Source organism: Myxocyprinus asiaticus, chromosome 16 (assembly GCF_019703515.2).
Source record: "Myxocyprinus asiaticus isolate MX2 ecotype Aquarium Trade chromosome 16, UBuf_Myxa_2, whole genome shotgun sequence".
Taxonomy (NCBI): Eukaryota; Metazoa; Chordata; class Actinopteri; order Cypriniformes; family Catostomidae; genus Myxocyprinus; species Myxocyprinus asiaticus.
In genome coordinates, this window is record NC_059359.1 from 4,333,631 (window position 1) to 4,359,755 (window position 26,125).

Here is a 26,125-nt window from a genome sequence, read left to right on the forward strand (position 1 = left end):
TCTGATCACACCAGGATTTGTTGATCATAAAACATACACCACCTCCTATAGTTTTACCTGAGAGGTCTTTCGCTCTGTCCGCTTGGTGCACGGAGAACCCCGTGGGTTCAATGGCTGAGTCTGGAATCTCCGCAGACATCCAAGTTTCCGTAAGGCAGATAATCCAGCAGTCCCTTGTATCTCGTTGATAAGAGATCCGCGCTTTCAGCTCACAGAGCTTGTTATCCAGAGACTGAACATTTGCCAGAAGAATAGTGGGTAGCGGGGGTCGATTTGCGCGGCGTCTTACTCTGATGAGAACGCCGGCTCTGTTTCCCCTTTTCCTTTTGCGTTTCCGCGGCCGTGCTGCCCAGACAAAGGGCTCCGCAAACAGCGGGTCGGCATTGAGGAATGTGAAGTCCGGTTTATGGTGAGAAATTGCTGAACCAATGTCCAAAAGTGTTTGTCTGTCATAGACAATAAGGCAGACAACATCCAAGACTAAAAAACATAAGAATTGTGAACAAAACAAACAAAACATTACTATATTGTGTAATATTTCGAACTGTTCTGAGACCAGTGCAGATAAACAGTACACTGGAGGTTAAGTAATTTACTAAATAGGGAGCAAGGGAGCATCTATTAGCTCTCTATGCAGCTAAGTGCATTCACTCCTAAAATCCAACCAAAAGTTCAGTTTCAGGCTGAAGATGATGTTTGGACCACTCAACATGTTTGGCAGACATGGGACAATGGTAATCAGTACATATATTCAGAATTTATAATGTGTAATTTTATTTTAACATGGTTGGCAGTGATTGGATGATGCTGGACATTACTTTGAATCAGAATTAATTATGCCAATGTCTGATGTAATGTCTGTAACGTCTCACAAACATAAACAGAAAACACTCCTGGAAATATAAACAATTTGATGAAAAAAAATCTGACATTCTTTAGCTTGGTATTATTATTTTTTTATTTTATTTTTATATTATATTTTTTGGGGATTTTCTCCCCCAATTTGGAATGCCCAGTTCCCAATGTGCTTTTAAGTCCTTATGGTCACATAGTGATTTGCCTCAATCTGGGTGGCGGAGGACGAATCCCAGCTGCCTCAGCATCTGAGACTGTAAACCCGTGCATCTTATCACGTGGCTTGTTGAGCGCATTGTCACGGAGACATAGCGTGTGTGGAGGCTTTACGCCATCCACCGTGGCATCCATGCTCAACTCACCACGCGCCCAACAGAGAACAACCATATTATAGCGACCACGAGGAGGTTACCCCATGTGACTCTACCCTCCCTAGCAACTGGGCCAATTTGGTTGCTTAGGAGACCTGGCTGGAGTCACTCAGGACACCCTGGGTTTCGAATTAGCGAACTCCAGGGGTGGTAGCCAACGTCTTTACCACTGAGCTACCCAGGCTCCCTTATAGCTTGGTATTATTTAAAATTTCACAACTTAGTCCAGCTGTCCACATATGTGGACATACATTTTTAGGAAAACTATTTGCTCTAGAAATTGTTTATTTAATATCTTTGCATGTTTATTAGGTACTACTAGTTACAATTCAAAAAGGGAAATGGAAAATGCACGCAGTAGTCACACTCGGGTCTCACGAGGTTAATGCTCTTTCGAGTTTTAAATCAACAAAACCGACCTCCCTACCATTGACCTTCAACCTAAGCCTAACCGATAGTGTCAGAAAAAGCAAATGTGAGATCATTATTATTTTATTTTTTTCATTTTGTGGTGCTTATATGACACTTTTGGCACACGTGTCGACTCGCATGCTCTTCAGGACTCATACCCCTGTCCTTTGCATCGCAAGTGCAACGCTCAGTTGAGCTACCGCGCAATTCGATTGCGCACAGACAAGGTTATAATGTAGTTGGTTATGTAAAGCAAATGTTCAAATGTATCGCCTTACAAGTCATGCGCTATAGTAAAAGTGTTCAGATGTCATAAGAAAGCATTATGTGAGGAAAAGGGCGAATATGAAAATCTGCTGTTTTACTCTTGATTTTTGTGAAAGTGAATAAAATTAATTGTTGTTTAAGTGCCACTAGTGTTCATTTGACCATAAGTTTGATCTATATCCAAATCTTGTTTTATTGTTCCCCCTTTGTGTGCTAGAGGATTTCATCTATAATTATCAGTTCATCTTCCCAGGATGAAAGAACTTTTAATCAACAACCGGTATGTTTCTGTGGAGCAAATCTGCATATTTATTTGCTTATTGCCTCCCTCTGTTGACAGCTGTTCTCTTGTTGACAACTCAGACCAACAGAAGCTATGCTGAATTCTCAATGTGGTACACAAAAAGCAGGAAATCAGCCTTTTCCTGATTTGAAACATGCAAGCGCCCCTTGGCTTTTGGGAAAGAATCCCAGCTCCTTTACGGCAGGACTTCTGATGGTTCACACACTGCCTCCATCCAACCCTGGGTGGGTTTTATGAGCAAATTCATTGTGCATTGCTCAAGTGCTGGAGGACCCAGGCATTGGATGAAGACAAACCTCTGTAGATTTGCCAGAAATGTGACAGCCGATAAAGAACCTTTTTTTGAGATGTGTTTATTTTGACAAATGACATTTTGGATGGGATTAACTATATGGCATTGAATTTTTGGGCTTGCATGTTTATTTTGTTTGGGCTAACGGGTTTGTGATATGACTCATTAACTGAATCCTGCTGCCTAATTTGCTTTCCCGTCGTGTTCATGGCTAAAAGTGTAAGCGGATATTGGTGGCCCTGGAGTGAGCTTTCGCTAAACTTGGTGCAAGTTTTAACAAAGGGTCCTGAGGAAATTGCATTCACCTCTGGATTTTGGGGGTTGTAAAAACAGTTATTGAAATGTTTTTCATTGGAGGCCTTGACATCGGGCCCTCGCTATATGTAATAGACTGTTGGGGAAGAGAGACTAAATTTAGCAAACATCTTAAACAAGTCCATATGAACACAAGACATCTGGTCCATGACATTGATGAAAACCATCTGATTCTAGTTCTTAACCCTTCTATGCATTACCTTGATGTTTTTTTTTCTTTACTTATTTTGTTCACATCAAGAAACTGAACATATACACAGTGATTGGAGGAATCTTTTGCAAATATATGGTCAATATGATAGTATTTGGGTGTTTCTTGAACAATGGCCATTTTGGCCCTCTGAAATTTTAGAAAAGAAACTCTCTTTAATGCACTTTTCATTCTCTCACTCACTAGAGTTTATTTAATTTGTCTACAATATCTAACAGGAAAATGCTGTCATTTATGTCATTTTTCTGAGCCAACGGTTTAATTGGTACCATTTCTCAAATTATCATTCATTATGTGGTAAAAATGGCATTTTAAGCATTTTTAGGATAAAATGAGAGACTCCTTTGTCTTTCTAAGGCTATTGTCATAGCTGGGTGTTTCTTCAACTTAGAGCAATGTCCTGGGGTTAATTTGTATTAAAACTAAGATTTGTTTTTTCTTTCTATTTTTTTTTTTTTTTTTTTGTATATGAAGGTCTCATTAAAACTGACTTGGAAACTTTTTATCAGGCCTTCATAATTTACTTTTGGTACTTTTCAAATGCCTTTTATGTATAGATTTGACTGTTTTTCTATTTTGGCTTTGTCCCAGAGCCAGACTTTCAAAAATAAACTATGAAAATCCATTTTAAAAATACAAATTATTACATTTTTAAATATGATTATCTAAAGAAAGAGTGAAATAAACAAAAACTTTTTAGTATTTATTGTGTGAAATTGATTATTTATTTAAAAAAAATTACTATGTAATTTATATATATAACATTTTTTGATTTTTTTGGTTTCTCCTTGGTAACCAAATACAATGTTAAATAAAACATTTGTAATATATATATATATATATATATATATATATATATATATATATATATATATATATATATATATATATATATACACACACACACACAGTATAGGGTTAGGTTAGGGGTTAAAGTGTTAATTTGTATAGAATAAATATTGAAATGGTTTGTTTATTTCACTCTTTGTTTAGATGATCATAGTTTAAAAATGTCAAAAATAAATACATTTTATGATGGTTTTTCACATTTTGAAAGAATGGGTCTGGGAAAAGGGTAACACAATAAAAGGCATAAAAACATAAATTAAATAAAAATGTTTACATTTAAGTAGCAACAATACATTAAATGTTTTAATATGATTTAATATAACAAAAATAAAAAGTTGAATTCTAAAAATGTAATACATAAAGTGCCTGTAAAGAAACACCTAGTTATAACCTTGCTTTTATGTCAAAACGAATGAAAATATACTGACATGGTTTGATAAATGCTGTAATCGTTCATAAACTCCTTTCCGATCACATTACATCCAGAAGGTCTAATTGCATGACTTGTTTAGCTTTTAGAGGCCTCTTAAGGTGAACATGAGACTTTTTAAAACACTAAGAGCATAATTACCCAGAACGAACAAACGTCGACAGGAAATTAATGAACTACAGCCAACTGTTTCAAAGTTGGACTAGTTACAAAATGTTTTTTGGGCCAAGTTGTGTATTGAGTCAGTGAACTGCACTCTATCTGAGAAAGAAATGTTGAATTTTGTGGACAGAGTTACGGATTGCACTGCACTGTTTGTGTGTGTGTGTGTGTGTGTGTGTGTGTGTGTGTTTATGTCAATATCAGGCATCAGCTGGCACTTTGGCGGTCCCATTCTTGTTTCCTGTAAAAAAACTCAACTCACTCTCCAAAGAAACAGACCACACCAGAGTTTTGTAGCTTCTGCATTACAGTGCCAAAAATCAACTAAACAGAACTGTAAAATGTTAATGAGGTTGTAAATTGTTTTTGAGTGGCAATTCACTCAGCAGTTCGCACAATATTTGTTTGTAGTGATGCTGGGAATTTCAAATAGATATTGATTCTGTTGTCCTCATAATATAATAAAACACCAAATATTATGTAATCAGCACACTGCATTTGTTAAAGAGCTTTTTGAAGCTTTAGTGCTATAGATACAGTCAAAAAAAAAAAAAAAAAAAAAAAAAATATCGCATTTTGGCTGCAATCTTTTGAGCCATACTGCAGTTTCTTAGCAGCACCAGGCCACCTCAAAACAGAAGTTTTCATTTATTATTGTCTCGTTAAAGTTTTGTTATTTGATTGGTACCTACATTTAAAGTACCTGCATTTAATTACATCTGTAGTTACACTGTTAACCTCACCCCTAACCCTTAACCTAACCCTTACCCTAAACCCTATCCCTACTCCTAAACCTACCTGTACCTCAACCTCAGTAGCACCAAATATAAATCTTGTAAGAATTTTGCAGGACAACATGTAGTTACACAGTAAAAACATTGTATTGTATGTATTTTAATGTTAGTATAGTAGTTAAAGACAACAAATATAAAGTGGTACAGCAGCTCTCCACTCCGAATATGTCCAGTTTTTTTCAGGTATCTACTATTGTACTATTAAACTACAGAACAGTTTTTCGTCATGTTTCGTCATGTAACCAAATATATTGCATATTTCTCCTCTTTTCCCTCATAGGAATGCATGAGTAACTATGGTAACAGGGCCCGATTTCCTCCACGCTAAAGCAAAACCTGTCCCTATAGGCTAAGAAAGCAGAATTCCATGTGCATGCAACTTTGAAATTCATGGGTAGATTACGAATCAGATCTCTCTTATATTCGTTTCTTGGGTCACATTATGTCATTCAAGTCATGACAAATCTCGAAAAGATTTAGCATGTTTATGTGGGTATGACATATTGATAAGATATTGGTCTTGGCAGACTAGATCTGCTACGCTGCTGCTGCAGAGCAAGTACAGAGATTTGCTACTGCTAGAACATACACATTAGAAAAACACAAGGCATGCTGCATCAAGCATGTATGACATGCTGCTTCACAATTAGACATAAATAAAATCTCCATGTAGCAGATCTAGACAAGTGGAGCTGGGGAGGTGGAGGGTTTCAGAGAAAAATCTTGCAGCGCACAGCAGTAAAACCGACTTGCAAACTGAGCAAAATTAAATGAAGATTGGCTACCCGATTACACGATAAAGGACCTATCAGCTCACGCCGTGTGAGCCGATTGGCTTGACATATCACAGGTAAGCGAGCTGATTGGCTAACAGACAAGTTTAAAGAACCCATCAGCTTGTGCCATTAAGAGTTTAATGCCTGAACTTAGTCATTTATCAGTGATTTTTCTCTGTCAATGTTAAAAAACAACAACATCCAGAACCAGCCGCGGCATGTGCATTTTAAGTCTAGGCCTTCTGTGTGATTCATGCCATTAAGAAAACACAGTTTCACAATGAATAAGACGCCGTATCCTCATCATACATTACGTGGCAGTCAACTAATAATACCAATTGACATTTTAAAAACACGTCCATGCACAAAAGCCAGAACCAAGGAGGTCTAATACCAAGAAAAAGCTCTCTAATAATATTTGCGATTTCAATTTTGCTTGCAATAAATTTTGTTTCGTCAGGGTACACGGTTACTTTTCAAAACTTGATCCGACACTGAATGCTCAAGCAGCCTAATTTACACTTAGAAAACTCCTGATGTTGCTATAACAATGCAAAAAGCACTTACCAATTTGCTTGAAGTGAAAATTAGTCCTCCTTTCCTGTTTATTTAATCAATCGCACAATCATGCAGAACATCTCAGGTTTTTAAATCCATAAGGATCTCTTTCTCAACGGCAATACCAGCAGTGATGACAGCCGACTCGTCAGCAAGATCTCGCGCTCTTCGCTTTCAAATTACGTACATCACTTAAAGCGTGATTGCGTCACTCAAGGCCAGCTACAAGGCCTGGACTGGGACATATCCTAAAGACCACACCCACAAGAACAAATGAATCAATCTGATTGGCTGATGAATCTGACAATCTGACTTTAGATGCCTATTCACTGCAGTGTTGAGGGATTCTGCAGAAATTCTGAAGGCCTGACGGGGTGGAGCTCAGACTCACGTGCTGCTTCGGCTAAGGAGCATGGCTTTGGGCATGCGATTTGTGAAAGAGTTGTCACACTTTGCTTGTAAGCATCAAGGAAAAATTCTGATTGGATAAACTTTGTTTTTTGCTATTCATTGGTAGATGAATTAGGAGTTGAAAGTGATTGAAAATACATAGGCAAAAAGGTCAATGAGAATGAAAGGATGAAAAAATATTTATTTAGTAGGCATGTTGCTGCAGCAGGGTTTACTTCTTATTTTCTTCATCTCTTAATTGTGTGGAGCACACATGCAAAAACGTTCCCTCTGTTTATCTCCTTTCAACTGTCTGTTTTTGTCTGTCTGTCTCTTGTCTTGCATTCAAATATTCTCAGAGGCCTCACTTATGAATCATTCTTTACCTGCTCTTCAGGACATTATTGTACTTCAGACTTTAAGCAGGTCCTCACCTGTTTCAACTTCACTTCACTATAACTTGTCTCAGTTGCGCTAGACGATGAGGAGTTTTAAATAAGAAAGGGATATGGACGTCAAGGGTTTCCATTTTGCACGGATTCATTGTCTTTCAAATATACTTTGATGGGACTTGTTGTGTTAAAAGGACAGCGCTCGAGGAGCCATTTTGACAATTTAATCTTCTGTATTCCCTGAATTATACTTCTGCGTCAATAGCATGCTACTGCAAACATTTAATTGAAAATGCACTGAATCAATCCAGTGCATGTTTATTTTTACACAGTGCACTTCATTTCCTTTGCTATTTCCCCTTCTCTCTATATACAGTATATACTGTATATATCTATGTGTTAAAGGGATAGTTCACCCAAAAATGAAAATTGTATCATTTAAACTGTCTTATATGTAGTACTATATTATAACTGTATTATTACCACTCCTCTATTCTCATTGATGGCTGTGCAGTAGAGATCAGCAGTAGTAACAGCTACGAGCACAAATTCCTCAGTGTGCACATCAATAGGGATGGGTAAAAATACAGTTATTCTGATGCATCGCGATCTTGATATAGATTCTTAAATCCTTAGATCGATTCAAGTTCCGAAACTAGCGTCTGGCGCTTGATATGCTTTAAACGGATTTGCGCAGTGCAGTTGAAGCCTGGTTTTCATGTGAGTGTGGCGCGAGACATCACAGAAGCTCGCCCAAGTGATGTGCTCTGCTCATCAACACTCTGCATGCCCCAAAATAACATTTTTCTTAAATTACACATCATCACCCTTGCTTACATTTATCATGATTTTACAGTAGGTACAGTAACTATAGTATTTTGACAGAATAGGTGTTAATTAAATTTAGTTTAAATTCACATAGTACCTTAAAGTAAAAATTCACTGTCAAATTCAAAAGGTTCCAGATGCTAAGATTATGCAAACTGTACAAATTATGCATGAAAATAATAAACATGTACCAAAATACATATGCAATATAACATATGCAATTTGTCATATATTATAGTAAGACATCATATTTATTGATGGAATACATGGAATTTGTGCATTTTTAAAAATCTAAAATGTGACCAAATTGATGAAAAACTACTGATGAAATAAATTTGTCAAATGAATCATTTCATAATGTACCAAGTTAGAAGGTCCCCTGTATAATTTACATAATGTACCCATATGAATTGATATTGTATTGAATTGCGAAATTTGTTTCAATACCCAGCCCTACTCGTCACTGAAGACTTTATACTCCCTGTCATACATGCTGCCAGGTAAATTGCAGGAAAATCATTGGGTTGTCCTTACTGGTAAATGTACCACATGTGCTGTTTACACATGAAACCACTTTCCATCTTTTTTCCATTTTGCTACCATTCACACATCAGCACAAAATGCCGTTAAGTCTATGAGACTGAACAACACCATATGCGATGACTTTAAATGAGACTGTTGAACAACATCCGAAGGCAGAGATGCTATCTGTGGCTGAAACGCACAGTAATAAATACATATTTCGCTACACAGGTCTGCATGAAGAACATGGGTTCATCAGAGAATACAAGGGAAGTCGCTAACTGTTCCTTTCATCTGTCGGGAAATTTATTCATCCACTCAGTTAAAGAAAAGTGCTCTAGTTTCACTATCTGACCAGTTTGTTGACATTTTTCTTACTTCCCAGTCACCGGTGTAATACAAAGTAATTGCGTCATCTGTGTCAGAACATTTTTATGTCAGCGTGCCCTGACCTCGTACGAACCAAAACTGGTAATCTTATGGCTCTGTTCGCACATCACATCTGTATGGAAATGTATGGGTAATGATACAACTACGCATTACGGAAAACTGCAAGAGCAAAATTTACCAGTATTTTCAAAAGGGTTGTGTTCACACATGACCTCTAAACTGGAAATTGTAGGTAATTTTCTGGATAAGGCTGTAGGTGTGAATGCGACTTGATACTTTAATTGTTTTTTGTCCTTTGATCTTTAAAGTTTAAATCACCATCCACTTTCCTTGTATGAAAAACAGAAGGTCAGAATTTTTGGCCTACATCTTTATTTTCATTGAAGAAAGAAAATAGTATGGGTTTTAAACAACATGAAGGTGAGTAAAATATGGTTTTTGGGTGAACTATTTCTTTCAAATGAGTCTCCTGAGGAAGTTGGGAAATACTACAAATAAATCAATTGTGTCACCAGGTCTAAAACAAAATATTCCTCTGCTGATTTAAATTCTTATTTGTTGTGTGCTTTAAATCATACAAAAGCTTCATTGCTTTCATCTCCACCTCACCGTTCTCTTGCGTACTCTCTCATTTCATTGTATCAATGGAAAAAAGATTTATTTTACTAGCAGCGTGTGACCGTTTGCTAAAAGCAAGGGGATGTGTTTTGTATCTGGCAGTGGCATCATTTAGATTGAAACATGTATGTGTGTGTGTGTGTGTGTGTGTGTGTGTCATCACTCAAGGCTCTTCTATTCAGCACTCTAACTGGTAATCACACGCGCTCATCTTTGTCTGCCTAATAAACATCTTGCTGGAATTCCTCAAGGACGTACTTCCCCCTGTATCCCACCCAACGTGATGACCATTTCTCAGCTGTCATCCACCCAGCATCCTGTGCAACTTTTGTCCTTTCATTCTTCCCTCCGTTCACTGCGTTAGGATAGTGGAATGATACTGCAAAAGATCATACGGTATTTAGCAATTCTGGTTCAGATTCTGATTCCACTTAACAGTTCCAGTTCCTTAATGACTGCATTAATGATCCTTATGGTCCTTACTATACTTAACAAATATACTAAGCGATACTACCTGTTAGTAATACGTTTTAGTGTTATTTATTTAATAGAGCACAACAGTGCCCGCCCTCTTTTTCAGTCATTTTGGTAGCCATTTTTCCCATTCATTTTTTCCATAGTGATTGATTGAATCTTTAATAAAATAATTCTAAACCATAAACCAAACCAACCAGCTCTGATGTGAATCACAACATTACAAACATTACAAAAGCAAAAAAACGGTTTGAAAATCGAACTAAAAGACAAAGGAACAAGACTGTGCACTAAACGTCTTCAATGAGGGAATGAACTACAGTGACAATAAAAAGTACTGTATGTGAAGCCTTTGGAATGACCTGCATTTATATATAAATTTGTCTTAAAATCTGGTTTGATCTTCATCTTAGTTAAAATAATGAACAAACACAATTTGTTTTAACTAATAACACACAAATTATTGTTTTGTTTTTGTACATACTGAATACATCATTCAAACATTCACAGTGTAGGTTGGAAAAAGTTAGTGAATCCCTAGGCTAATGACGTCAAAAAAAGCTAATTAGAGTCAGGAGTTGGCAAACCTGGCATTCAAAGAATGCAGTGTTTCCAAATCCTGGTCATGGAGTTTCATTTTATAAGTCACACTTATTTGACAGACCCAATTCTGCTCATGGAGCCTCTACTAACAATCTAATGAGTTGAATCAGGTGTGTTAAATAAGAGAGACAAGAACAATTTGCAGTGTTGGGGGTTTTCCAGGACCAGGATTGGGAAACACTAAAATAATGAAACGAGATTGGAGGTGCGGGTTAGAGCTACTTTGACTTAGAAAAGCACTCAAACATTTTGAGTTTGCTATTCACAAGAAGCATCTGCTGATGTGGACCATGCCACACAAAAAAGAGATCTCAGAAGAACTACGATCAAGAACTGTTTTCTTGCATAAAGCTGGGAATGGTTACCAAGTTATCTCGAAGAGCTTAGATATTCATCTGTCCACAGTTAGACAAACTGTCTATAAATGGAGACGATTTAGTACTGTGGCAACTCTCACTAGAAGTGGCCGTCCAGCCAAGATGACTCAAAGGGCACACCACAGAATGCTCAGTGAGGTCAAAAGAAACGTAGAATAACAGCTAAAGACTTAAAGAAATAATTTTAACTAGTTAACATCTCTGTTCATGAATCTACTATATGGAAAACAAACAGAATTGTGTGTGTTGTTAGCTTAAGCACACTGTATTTGTATATACATGTGACTTTGATGAAGATGAGATAAAAAGAATTTGACCAATTAATGCAGAAAACCACCGAATTCCAAAGGGTTCACATACTTTTTCTTGCCAGTGCACAATCACTTTAAGTATTGCAAATCATGTAATCAAATTGAAAACGATGGAAACATATAAAACTATTGACTTGGTTGTTGATTACAAGTATAGAAACAATATATTTTAATTTTATTACTAAATAATCAGATATTAAGAAAAAATATAAGCACTTTGAGAGTTTGGGGAGACCGACTTTATTCCGTCATTCACAGTTGCGTCATTCATCATTTCCCTTTAGGATCATGGGTAATCAGGGTTGGGAGGGTTACTTTTGAAATGTATTCCACTACAGATTACAGAATACATGCTGTAAAATGTCATTTGTAACGTATTCCGTTAGATTACTCAAGGTCAGTAACGTATTCTAAATACTTTGGATTACTTCTTCAGCACTGGTAGATTTTTTTCACTTGTTTTGACTATAAAAACTCTGCCAGTACAGTAAGACAAAATACACGTTAAAAATACATTCTCTGAAAAACCTTAATATCTTATGCAGTGTTGTTTCAAAAACAAGATTTTTACAGGAAAACAATACAAATATGATTATCAAGAATATGATTTTTGCCCTAATATCAAAGGTCTTACTAGAACAAAATTAATTATGATCCAATGTGAATTTTCTTGATAAAAAAATATGATCGTGCCTGGTAACATGTGCATGTAAAATGGCTAGAAATAGCATTTTAGCTTAGTGTAAAGCTAACAATTTACACAAGGTTTATTTCTATTTCTTGTGCTCCAAACTTACTTCAAACTTACTTCTCTGTGTGCTCGTATAAATGTAACACATCATAAGAAAGTGTTTCACCGCTGTTCAAATGCACTTTGGATCGCATCATTTATATGTATAAATGTTTTTCATCTGAAAGGACTAAATATTAAATGAAACAAAAGACAATAAAATGCAAAGTAATCTCTTCAGTAATCAAAATACTTTTTGAATGTAACTGTATTCTAATTACCAATGATTTAAATTGTAAATGTAGTGGAATACAGTTACTTATATATTGTATTTTAAATACGTAATCCCGTTACATGTATTCCGTTACTCCCCAACCCTTTGGGTAATGTAGTTATTCAATACAAATTCAGCTATTAAATGCACTTTTTTGAAAAATAAAGTTAAAAATAACACAGACTGATGGCTTCAACAGGAGCATATACCATCGATAAACATCCTCAGAACTTACGGTAGGTCTGTTTTTAACCATTTCGTGCAGTTGGTGATCAATTAACACTGTAACACTTAGCGGGTCAAATTGACCCGGCACAGTTGATCAATTCACAATTTGCTAATTTTCCCCCAACTACTGTTTTAAAATTAATAACCAATCTTCCACTAATTTGCAAATGTAATATTTATAAAATGTTCAAAGTGATTTTCTGCTCAGTGATGTCATACTGTGGCAGTTTATGGTGACCACTTCTTCAATTCAGAAGTATAATAAATTATTCCATGAATCTAATGATTGTTATGAAAGTTCATGCAGCCCCCTCGCAACATTGGGGCGTTCAAGCGAAAACATGTTTGTTTATCTAAAAACAGGTCCGCCACAGCAATAGTGACAACAGAACACAACACAGCTGCACAAAAAAACAGAGAACAGAACTTAATAAACATGTCTGAAGAGTTTGTACTCGAAGAATTGATGCATTTCTATCATCAACACGCACAAGAGATCAACAGTCAGTGAATATTTTCACTAAATAATACATTAGATTTCAGTTTGTTTCTCACCAAACCTTATCGTATTCTTTCATAACAATCATGAGTCTCATGGAATAATTTATTAGACTTCGGAATTATAATTTTATGTTCTTTTGAAACTTGATGAGGTGGTCACCATAAACTGCCACTGTATGACATCACTGAGCAAAAAAAATTTTTGTGTTAAGAAAAAGAAAGAAAGTCATATAGGGTTATAACAACACAGGGGTGAGTAAACAATGACTGAATTTTCATTTTTGAGTGAACTATCACATTAAAGTTAAGTTTATGTAAATTGGTGTTATAAGTTTAAATGGGTCAAATTGACCCAGAACTGTATTCAAGGGTTACAGGTTATCATTAAAAATACATTTCCCTGTGAAAAAATGAAGGCGATTATTACTTCCGAAACGAGAGAGTCGTGCACTATTAAAGTACTTTTTATTGTGACAAAACTCTGTTCTGAATGTGTATCTTATAACTAAACGTATATCACGTCATATGAACAACCCATTAGTAATTTAGTAAAACGATTTAAGTCTCACGGTCCTTAAATATACACAGCACAGTAACATTTTGAGTTTTACATGACGAAAGTAATAACTTGCTGTTTAGTTAATAAGTCAATAAACAATTTAATCAGGACATTAGACGGATTCAAACCAAGTCAAACTCATGTGCTTGAATCTTTTTGACCGATTGGAACATTTTGCAGACAACATCATAAAGTAAAGTTTCATCTTTATAAAAGTCATGGTTCTGTAACCGTGACAGTAGCTGGGGAGGATTCAATCATCAATCATAGGTTCAGTGGCTTCTTGTGGATTTATTGGACTTTCAGTGTCAAAGGTTGATGATGTGCACATTCTTTCCCAGCATTAACGGCTGTATGACAGCAGTTAGAAAACGCTAAATAACCTTGAGCATTTGAGCTTCATAGAGTTCAGCTAAATTTATGGACACAAGGATATCCTGTGGAAGATCTTTTGACGCTGGAGCTGCATCAAGAATTTAGAGATGGTCCCTGAAAAACAGAATTAAGCCTATGGTGTAACTATGGTTTGTGTTGATATTGTTTGAGGGATAGTTCATCCAAAAATGAAAATTCTGCATTACTTACCGACAATCATGTTGTTTTGAAAACCCGTATGACTTACTTTGTTCCATGGAACACAAAAGGAGAATTTTTGAGGGAAATCGTGGCTTGCTTTTTTCCATGTAATGAACAAGGATTTTGCTGCTTGTTCAATTTGGTTAATTAACATGAGACAAAATTAACACAATTTTGAACATTTTATCTTACTTAATGGCATTGCGTGCAAACAATTTAAAGGGATAATGAAAGTTCTGTTAGTTAACCCTCATGTTGTTTCAAACCTGATTAATTTTCTTTCTTCTGTAGAAAACAATAAATGTTAAGCAGAATATTAGCCTCAGTCACCATTCATTTTCATTTCATTATTTTTTTCATACATTGAGAATAAATGGTGACTGAGGATAACATCTCTTTCTTATAATAGATTTGTAATTTTTTGGAACAATCCCTTTAAATTTGTAAAAATGGAATTTAATTTAAGCCATTTGCTTTGGGACTTCATTAATAATTTTGACCACATCCGGATGTACAGAAATCGAGATCCAGTTGTGTGTGCAAGTGACCTAAGTTCAAATCCATCTTAATAGTCCTTCTAATTTTTATTATGACAAAGCATAACAAAATGAAATTTTTGCTACAAAAAAATAAATAAATAATAATACTGTCAAACAGTCAAATTCTGCCTCAGATGCTGTTGATCAAGCTTAACTTGTATTGAATACGGAATATTCCTTCAATTTGTTAGAAAGAAGTCTTAAATAGTCAGAAATGTAATTGTGTGGAAAGGTCTTCCTCAATTTTATAAGTTCACGGATTATTTTTTAATTTTAGAGTGTTCCACTGAAGAAAGATTGTCATATGGGTTTGGAATGACATGAGACAGAATTGATTTCTTTAATGGATCTGAATGACCAGCATGTTAAGAGAGTACATAAATCCATTCCAAAGCTCAACATCAGTGCTGATGACACTCAGGCAGTCCCTTCTGTGCTGTTTGCCATCTAAGTATGTGATATAATGGTCACTTTGTATTCCATCTGGTTTTAAGAACAAAATAGTCTGAAATGAACTTGCCCTTAAATTGCAGATTGAAGAGGTGGGTGGCTTTAGACTTATCAGAAATGCACAAGAATCACTGTTCATGTGGGTCATTCCTGTTATGCAGTAACTTTTAAAAAATGAATATGCTTGTATTGTATTTTAATGTAGTATTTCTATGAAAAGCCATACCAGACTTTTAGAATTATGGTCTGGTCAAGCTCATGCACTTTATTAATATATAATGTAACAAATTACACAATTGCGAGAAAAGTGTAATTTAAGAGCTAAAGTTAACCATCGCTCAGTGAGAGACTGAGAATTAGCTTAAAGGGATAGTTCACCCAAAAATGAAAATTCAGTCATTATTTACTCACCCCTGTGTTGTTATAACCCTATATGACTTTCTTTCTTTTTCTTAACACAAAGGGAGAAACTGTGAAAAACATTTGTGTTCAGTGATGCCATACAATGTTTATGGCAGTTTATGGTGACCACCTCTTCAAGCTTCAAAAGGACACAAAAGTATAATTCAGAAGTCTAATAAATTATTCCATGAGACTCATGATTGGTATGAAAGAATACAATAAGGTTTGGTGAGAAACAAATCGAAATCTAATGTATTATTTAGAGAAAATGTTCACTGACCGTTGATCTCCTGTGCGTGTTCATGATAGGGCACGAGAGCAAAAGTTCATGCAGCCCCCATTGTGACATGGAGCGTTCAAGCGAAAACGAATTTATCTAAAAACAGGTTTGCCACAGCGATAGTGACAACAGAACACAACACAGCTGCACACAAAACAGAGAACAGAAATGACTAAACATGTCTGAAGAGTTTGTATTCGAAGAATTGATGCATTTCTATACCCAGCCTTATTTATTAACGTTTTTTTTACGTTTTTGGACCTGTGCTAGTTCACAGTGGATGGAGTTTCCTGCGCGATATATGTTACTGCGCGATAATGTTACTGCGCTATATTATCCAATATATTATGACATATGATGGGGACATGTAAATGTACTGCATATAACAGAAAAGACCTGTATGGTCCCTCTTCAGTATCGTGCTTAAAGCTCTTTGCGATTCAGGCTCTCCCCTGGCTGTGTTTATCCACAGGCTTCTATTAATCTGACTCATGCAAACATCTTCCCTCTCTCTCTCTTTCGCTTGCTCCCAGAAAATGTGATTACAGACAATGTTTTGGTCCCTGCAGGAGTTTCGCAAGGCCGTGTTATTTCCAGCGGCATGGACATTATCAGCAAGACAAACTCTGCAAACACTGTTCCTGTCAATATCTGCATCCCACAGTCACCTTTGTCATTTTAATTTTCTCTCTGCTGAATCAGCTGCACAGTTTCTTTGCGGTTGTATGTTTTCACCAAGCCTGACTCGTTTTAAGCTCACGTATATCAAATCCATATTGACCCGCCGTGCTGAAGGCTTAAGAAGCTCTGGCAGAAATCGATGGCCTCCTATGGCAAGATCGGCTTCAGCTGTACTTTCCGATCCGTCACCACGCGGCTCTACTGATTCATGTTTACAAAAACTCACTGGCTGCCAAACCCCCAATTAATGTCTGATTGGCTAAACTCAAGTAGCAAGACAGTTGTTACTTATAAGTATGGAAAGAAAGAACGAAAGAAATAAGAGCCTGATGGTGTTCAGAACTGTTTTAGATGATTGAATTTGTTGTATTACTGTCCAATTTGTTTTGCGTTACCATCTACACTAATAAGTAAAACGGTGAGATGATGAATATCGATGTCCGTCAGGACAAGTCAAGTCAAGTCATTTTTATTTGTATAGTGCCTTTCACAACACACATAGTTTCAAAGCAGCTTTACAGAAAATCATGCATTAACAGAAAATGAAACCGTATGTGGCAGTGGGGGCGTGATTGAGCATCCATCTGGGGAGAGAGAAAGCAGTACGAGTGGGGTTCTATGTGGATTATAGAAAAGTCAACGCAGTGTCTAAATTTGATGCCCACCCAATGCCTCGTATTGATGAGTTGCTCGATCGGTTAGGCACTGCTCGTTTTTACTCGACACTGGAATTGACAAAGGGTTATTGGCAGATCCCCTTGACATCAATTTCCCGTGAAAAAACGGCACTCTCCACACTGTTGGGATTACACCAATTTGTGACACTTCCGTTCGGTTTGTTTGGGGCTCTGGCCACGTTTCAGCACCTCATGGACCGAATCCTCAGACCGCATTCTGCTTACACCGCTGCCTATTTGGATGATATCATCATTTATAGCAATGATTGGCAGTGGCATATGCAGCATCTGAGGGTGGTTCTGAGGTCGCTGCGACGGGCAGAGCTCACAGCAAACCCTAAGAAGCGCGCAACTGGGCGGGTGGAGGTATGGTATCTGGGGTTCCACTTGGGCCATGGGCAGGTGCGTCCCCAAATTGACAAGATGACAGCGATTGCGACCTGCCCGAGACCCAAGGCCAAAAAGGGGGTGAGACAGTTCCTAGGGCTGGCTAGCTGTTATAGGAGATTTGTGCCTAACTATTCAGATGTCACCAGCCTGCTGACTGATCTCACTAAAAAGGGAGCTCCAGACCCAGTCCAGTGGACGGAGCAGTGCTAACAGGTGTTTACGCAGGTTAAAGCCGCACTTTGCGGGGGGCCACTTTTACATGCACCTAATTTCTCTCTCCCTTTTGTATTGTAGACAGACTCTTCAGACAGGGGGCTGGGGGCTGTACTCTTGCAGGTGGTGGAGGGGGAGGAGCGCCCCGTGCTGTACATCAGCCGCAAGCTCTCCTTGAGGGAAACAAAGTACAGCACCGTGGAAAAGGAGTGTCTAAACATCAAGTGGGCAGCCCTCACTCTCCGTTACTACCTGCTGGGATGGGCCTTCACCTTCTGCTCAGATCACGCCCAACTCCAATGGCTCCACCACATGGAGGATACCAATGCGCGGATCACCTGGTGGTATCTGGCTCTCCAGCTCTTTAAATTCAAGGTGGTCCACAGACCGAGGGTGCAGATGGCTGTCGCCGACTTCCTTTCCAGAAATGGTGGGGGGAAGTGGTAGACAATCCAGATGGCTCCACAGCCTGAGTCGGGCGGTGGGGATATGTGGCAGCGAGGGCATGGTCTAGCATCCATCCGGGGAGAGAGAAAGGGGTAAGGGCGCTGACACCTGAGCTAAATTATGTCTAACACCTGTTTCAGTGAGCATGGGGAGAGCGGCATATAAGCTGCCACGCCACCAGCAGACGGGGAGAGAGTCAAGGGCAAAAACCTTATTGTGGAGCTGATGAGCTATTGTTGTGAAACTGATTAATTATTATTGTGAAGCTGAAGAGTTATTATTGTGTAGCTGCTGAGTCATTGTGAAGCTGTAAAGCGCTGGAGTATATTAAAGCCTTACTTGTGAGAAAACCGCTCTCCTGTGTCCTCCTGCTGTGGAGGTCTTTTTCACCGTAATATCTATAAAGTCTTAGAGTCATCATTGTGTAGTTTGATTAAATATGATTGTAAATTGTGTATAAAAATAAGTAATTAAATAATAATTGTATTTAGAACACCAGTGAGCAAGCTGAAGGTGACTGTGGCAAGGAACACAAAACTCCATAAGATGTTGGTTAATGGAGAAAAATAACCTTGGGAGAAACCAGGCTTACTGTGGGGGCCAGTTCCCCTCTGGCTAACCAGCATGAATATAATGCCAATATTAGTTATTTGTGTGCAGTGCAAGCCATGATTTAAAATGTGTAAACTAAGTAAGTGTTAAGGGCCAGTGTTTAAACAAAGATTTTGAATGAACTGTAAGATTAATAACTAATGTCTTTGAAGTTCATCCTGGATTAACTGCAGAAATTCACATATATGCATTGTCCTTTGTTAGTTGGCTGATGAAGGCTTTTGTTGGCAGTTTATTGATAGTCTTTGTATTCCATTTTAAGAGTGTAGTCCATCATTAGACCAAGGTGACGCTGGTCGAGATCAGTGAGGTGCTTTGCAGTTCAACCGGCCGGTCATTTCATTGAGATCTATCCTAAGTCCAAGGTTCAGGCAATGGCATATGAAGTATCCCATGTCTTATGGTTGGAGTTCGCATCAGTTCATCTGCTGATTTTAAGCATTTTAAGGCTTCATAAATGTGCTCCCAACTCGAAGACTGTTTCAAGAGGTAGGCCTCCCGTCTTCCATGGTCGATAAAATGATAAAGTTGGAACAGTGGGAAGGTGGTACTTCAAGCTTGAAATTATCCGATGGTAGAAAAATTTCTTATAAAGTGCAACCATTCCAGATTCTATAGGGGAATTGATTTTTAACGATAACTTAACAATAACTTATAAACCTTTAAAGATAGGCCTACTGTGAGTTCCGAGGTTGTTGATCGATGGTATATGCATTTATTCAAGCCATCATTCTGCATTATTTCAACTTCATAGAAAAAAGAAAATCCACCAATCAGATGAACACGGCAAAAAATCTTTGCAGCGATCGCCCACTTCCATGACCTACTGTGAAAGACACAATCAAGTATTTATTCGATACATCGATGTATTTGAATATATCTGAATATTTAGCAATACATGTAAAATATATTGTGACATAGTCTTTTTTATTATCTTCCCTGAGGTCCACTGATAATGTTACATTTTTTTGCACCAAAACAGTCATAATTTAGTAATATATGATCATTTTCCACCCTGTTTTTAGCCCTCTGTCTGAAACGTTTGGTTTTGGCCTAAGCGGCATCTTAAAACTTCAACGTAAACACCCACTGTTATGACTGGTTAACATCGTGCAGCCCCTCAAATACAGCCATATTTGAAACTCAATCGGAAGAGAATGAGCAGCTCCACAACATTATAAAACTAAGTTGCAAGGTTTACACATAACGCACACTGTAAGCACAGCAGCGCCATTAACTATCAAACAGTCATGAAATTTGAAATATTTTAATGAAACTGTTTACTCACAGTTTTGCTCGGGTCCAGTAGAGTTTTTAACTGTTCCATCCTTCAATAACAATCCCCTTGCAAAGCTTGTATCGTATTATGACTGGTTCACTACCAATCCACACTGATATGAGCCAAAAGAAAATGCATATACGTAGTCCAAAGCAAAATGAAGATGCACACACATACAGTATCATCATGCACTATTGCTGGGAACGCATCAAAATGGTCAAAGACAGCCATCTAGTGCATGTTTACATACATAAACAAATCAAAATAGTGCAGATTGGCGAAATAACAGTTTGTTGAGCAGTTTGTGCTCAAAAAACAAGAGGCAGCAGCTGAATGACAGAAAATTGCATCTCCTTTTCAGAGTTGTATTTTGACACCACGTTTTTTAAAAGAGGCGTGAGATACATAACAATGGTCAAAGACGTCTGTCTAGTGCAGAGCATGTGAGCGAAGTGGAGCGGTGTGTGACGCTCAATAATCCGCTCCATGCGTGTGCGCTCCGATCAGCCACTCAAGGCCCAAGTGGACATGTGACTCTGCTCAAGTACTGCTCACACTCACCGTTAAAAAAAAAGTTTACTCAAATTTCGCTCCGACATGAAATTTCTCTGTAGTATACTTGTTTCCAGGCACACACATACACACCCAAGCAACTGCCCCTTTGCCCACATGGGCTGAGGTGCCCCTCTGGGTGAAATATAGGTTATAGGCCGACATTTATTAAATAATCAAATGCTTAGTAATGTACACTTCTGAAATTATGTATTGTTGTGTTTTAGTATATAATAAAACCTCGCCTGGTTTACAACGGCTGTTAGATAATCGGTCTACCAGACCTTCATTATCATTTGCAATCGGTCAAATATTTCTCTGTTAGCACATATGCCATTGAACATCTTCAAATAATGCCATAACATTTTCAGTTCTAAATTACCTTTATTTACTTTAAATAAGTTATCAAACATGCCTCCACAAGTGATAAAACATATATGTGCTGGCGCAGAAACTCGCATTCGTGCAAATTCCCGTTTTTCAGATTAAACTGGATCTGAGGGACACAACCGACCCAGAAAAACACAATCTTTTCAACTATAAAGTTTGTTCGAGTCGTTTATGGCAGTAACAAAAACATGGACTGGTATCAGGAAATACAGGTACAAGTGAAATTCATAATTGTTCTTCAGTTGTCTCCATGGAATGATTATTAGGCTTCTGTAGATTTGATACATTAATAGGTTACTTATTTAATGCTATCAGACTTTAGGTCTGTAAATTAAAATGAGCAATTTCTCATCCTAATTTTGTGTTCAGCTGTAAAGTGTGTATTAAGTTATCCAGAAATTAGCAGTGAATGTTTTTCTCTTTTTCAGTATTGTTGCTTGATTAAAATTCCCAACAATTTTATATGTACGAATTGTATGCAATGTAAAGGACTGTGGTTAATTATATAATAATTATTATATTAGTAGATACCATGTGCCCCCTTTGTTTTTCCTTAATATTTTTAAAGCAGCATAAAGTGAATCTGGACTTTATATGCATCAAAAGATCATGTGTTGTGCATGCACTCTTTCTATGTAAAGCAGGGTTTAACCTTGGATTTAACAAATAAAAAATAATAATCCTGCATAAAGTAAGATTTTGTCCAATATATACTGTATATATTAGATGAAATCATGTTTAATGATCCTGAAACACATAAAAATTATTTAAGTTACGAATTACACTGCCTTCGTTTAAGCAAAGTTGTTTTTTTCTAATGGACACACATTTATGGATTTTTCTCTGCGCATGAATGCAGCAAGCTGTGTTGGAAAATGCTATCCACAACCACTAATCTAGAGTCAGTTTTTTATATTTCACTTATCATTAAGGTGTGGATTTGGCTTTGGGAAACAGACCAGTAGTTATGTGCACTTTATCCTGAAGCAGACATCAAAAGCAACAGGTGGTCGATTAAGTGAGATAATTCCATTATTAAATTCTCAATGCGAGAGAGAAAATCTTTACCAATCAACTGCTCAATTGTACAATGAAAGCATGAAAGCAGAATGCTACGCCTGCAAATTAAGACACACTGATCTGCAAGATCATACATGTTTATTAGTTTTGATGCAGGGATTTTGTGTGTGTTCACCGGGATTCAAGGAAATACAGTTGTGCTCAAAAGTTTGCATACCCTTGGAGAATTTATAATATTGTAAAATTTTTAAAGAAAACACGAGTGAGCAGGCAAAACACATTTATTTTATTTCTTATGGGATTCATATTCAACTGTAGGTTATAACAGAATGGCATAATCATAAAACAAAACATGGCAACAAAGAAAAAAATGAAATGACCCCTGTTCAAATGTCTGCATACCCTTAGTTCTTAATACTGTGTATTGCCCCCTTTAGCATCAATGACAGTGTGCAGTCTTTTGTAATAGTTGTCTATGAGGCCCCAAATTCTTGCAGGTGGTATAGCTGCCCATTCATCTTGGCAAAATGCCTCCAGGTCGTGCAAAGTCTTTGGTCGTCTTGCATGAACTACATGTTTGAGATCTCCCCAGAGTGGCTCGATGATATTAAGGTCAGGAGACTGTGATGGCCACTCCAGAACCTTCACCTTTTTCTGCTGTAACCACTGGAGGGTCAACTTAGCCTTGTGCTTAGGTTCATTGTCGTGCTGGAAAGTCCAAGAGCGTCCCATGCGCAGCTTTCATGCAGAAGAATGCAAATTGTCTGCCAGTATTTTCTGATAACATGCTGCATTCATCTTGCCATCAATTTTCACAAGATTCCCTGTGCCTTTAGAGCTCACACACCCCCAAAACATCAGTGAGCCACCACCATGCTTCACAGTGGGGATGGTTTTCTTTTCATTATAGACCTTGTTGACCCCTCTCCAAACATAGCACTTATGGTTGTGACCATAAAGCTTTATTTTGGTCTTGTCACTCCAAATTACAGTGTGCCAGAAGCTGTGAGGCGTGTCAAGGTGTTGTCGGGCATATTGTAACCGGGCTTTTTTGTGGCATTGGCGCAGTAAAGGCTTCTTTCTGGCAACTCGACCATGCAGCTCACTTTTCAAGTATCGTCATATTATGCTCCTTTTTCCAGAGCAGCCTGTATTTCTCCTGAGGTTACCTATGGGTTTTTCTTTGTATCCTGAACAATTCTTCTTGCAGTTGTGGCTGAAATCTTTCTTGGTCTACCTGACCTTGGCTTGGTATCACGAGATCCCTGAATTTTCCACTTCTTAATAATTGATTGAACAGTACTGACTGGCATTTTCAAAGCTTTGAATATCTTTTTATATCCTTTTCCATCTTTATAAAGTTCCATTACCTTGTTACGCAGGTCTTTTGACATTTCTTTTCTGCTCCCCATGGCTCAGTATCTAGCCTGCTCAGTGCATCCACGTGAGAGCTAACAAACTCATTGACTATTTATATACAGACACTAATTACAATTTAAAAAGCCACAGGTGTGGGAAATTAACCTTTAATTGCCATTTAAACCTGTGTGTGTTACCTTGTGTGTCTGTAACAAGGCCAAACATTCAGGGGTATGTAAACTTTTGATCAGGGCCATTTGGGTGATTTCTGTTATCATTAAGATTTAAAAAGGAGCCAAACAACTATGTGATGATAAATGGCTTCATATGATCACTATCCTTAAATAAAAGATAGTTTTTTTTGCATGATCAGTCATATTTTCAAAATCAATGCCAAAATGTCACAATTTCTGCCAGGGTATGCAAACCTTTGAGCGCAGCTGTATGCTTTGCCAATATACAGTATTATTAAGCTAACATATTCAATTGAGGGTGCTCTAACGTTCACAACCCTGCAGAACCGGGCCTGCATCTAGCTGGCAGCTGCACTGACATGATTGCAAAATAACAAGATACCTTACTATCTACTTATCTATTAATTTATTATCGAATAGTAGTGTAGCCTACTAGCTCAACTTTTGCTGCACTGCTGTGTTTGCTTAGCACATGCTCCTACTCTCTGGCAATGTGACGCATTCCAAAAGCTAATTCTCACAGTCTCTCCACACTCCCTTTCGATTTCCTCATTCTTAACTTTGATTTGTATACTTTGCATTTATTTAGGCTATAAGGTTTGAAACTTCACTAAAACAATGTTTGATCTCCATAACCTCAAGCCTATTGCTTATTTCGCAGGTTCCCAAACCAGCATATCACGAAGCGCATTCTGGGTTGAGCGAGCGGCACCGAGCGGCTTGAGCAAGCGGAGTGGAATCTTTAAAAAAGGCTCCCTCTGCTCAGGTGAAATTATCACCACTCCACCATGGCCGTAACCAGCTATGAGGTCACAGAAGTCCGGACCTCTGTAAATTCTTCATATTCAAAATTAAAATTTGAAGATATATGCAACTGAACAACACGAAACGACAATTTTGAATTCCCTTAGGTCAGTTCATATCTCGCAAGTTCACAATACAGTGCACGTGGCATCTGTTACTTTTCTCTGCGCTGGTCAGAATGGTCCAATCACAGTTGTTTATTATTTTCTGAATGAGGAGTTTAAAAACTGGTGCAGAGGGTTTCCATCCACAGGTATGAGTCCCTGCAATTGTCTTTTTTTATATATATATATATATATATATATATATATATATATATATATATATATATGTTTTTAATCATTAATCGACTAAATTATTGTGAAAAGATCCATACAGCTACAAAACAGCAGCTTGACGGTGCTGTCCGTGGCGCCTGTTACTTTTCTCTGCACTGGATGAGGAGTTGAGAAATGCCTGTATAGATACTGCTGTGGTGGGGTTACATCCACAGGAACGAATCATTGAAATTATCCATTTTTTACTAAAAGTTACTGTACAGTTTATAAATGTCTACAATCAGATATAAAACATCCAGAGGGGATGTTTTGGGGATAAATGGAGGATTCAGTTTTTAGAGCCTTAAAGTGCCCCTGCATGAAAAAAAGTTTTGTGTCTCAAAGGATACACCTCAGCAATTTTGGTTTGTTTCTCACACAGAGCTATTGTATGACTTTAGAAAAAATGGAAATAGCACATGAGTCACTGAAGAAAAAATAATAGGAGTTTGGAATTATTTGAGGGTAAGATAACAGAATTTTGGGTAAACTATCATTGGTCATATTTTGTTTATATCTCACCCTGCTTGAGAAACTGATTGTATAGCTTACTGATTGGTGTAGGCATATCTTACTATTTGTAACTGTTACTTTATTAGTAACTACATGAGCATTTAAGCTATGTTCAGACTGTCAGTCCAAATCCGATTTTTTTATCAGATCCTCATGATTGTCTCTCGCAACTCATCAGATCCGATTTGTGTATCCCATCTTAATCTGCATCGGTATGCAAAAAACCCCCCAAAAAACCAGAGTGGAATGGAATAAAGATTTTAGCATATACTGTAACATGGCAATGTGTAGCCGTGGTGCTGGACTGGTCTAATGAGGCAGCGGGGCTGGCATGCGCCGCTTTATTTCATACTGCTGTCTCCACTGGTATCACAGTTAAAAGAGGTGTGTGAGGTCCCGACAGACTAGCAGTGAGTGGTGGACTCGTATGGTAGCCACCTTTGATGGAACAATGTTGCTGTCGGACTTCAGAATACACGCGGGAACATTCGCTATTACATTTCATTTTTTTCTGCCACCACTTCCTGCATGTTTCCTGCAAACTTGCCTTTACATAGCGTGAGAAAGTGATATACAGCAAAAAAAGCCACTTGAGGTCTGATCAGAGCGGTCAGACTGAAACGGATTTCCAGAAATGT

The 26,125-nt window shown here is 37.6% G+C and overlaps 1 protein-coding gene across 3 annotated transcripts in view; it reads left to right on the plus strand.

Moving 5' to 3' along the window:
- The window catches only part of LOC127454302 (zinc finger protein 385D-like), a 141,487-nt gene that overhangs the window by 24,401 nt on the left and 90,961 nt on the right, over window positions 1–26,125 (plus strand). Inside the window, exon 1 of one of the 3 annotated variants that reach the window (XM_051721409.1) lies at window positions 18,179–18,539. The exons of the other annotated variants lie outside the window; for them this stretch is intronic. The gene's annotated coding sequence lies outside the window, so the exon portion shown is untranslated. Of the gene's footprint in view, window positions 1–18,178; window positions 18,540–26,125 lie in introns of those variants that run through there. 3 annotated transcript variants of the gene reach the window in all.